Here is a 275-nt window from a genome sequence, read left to right as displayed (position 1 = left end):
CTCCACAGCCCCCATCCCCCCACAGCAGAGGCAGGGCATCCTGGAACATTGGGGGCAGTAAGATCACCCAGACCACTAGGGAGATGCTTGCTCTGGATGGCCAGCTCTTCACCTTTGTTGAGTGGCCAGGGTTCAGGCGGCTCCTGGCATTGCTGGCTCCATCCTACCAGGTGCCCACATGCACCACCTGCAGCAGGATGGTGGTGCCCTCCCTATACGAAGCATGCAGGGAGCACTCAAGGGAGGAGCTGCACAAGGCAGGTCTGTAGGTGACA

The sequence above is a fragment of the Gavialis gangeticus genome, unplaced genomic scaffold (genome assembly GCF_001723915.1).
Source record: "Gavialis gangeticus isolate Ggan-Ray unplaced genomic scaffold, GavGan_comp1, whole genome shotgun sequence".
Lineage (NCBI taxonomy): Eukaryota > Metazoa > Chordata > Crocodylia > Gavialidae > Gavialis > Gavialis gangeticus.
Note: the sequence above shows the minus strand (reverse complement) of the source record.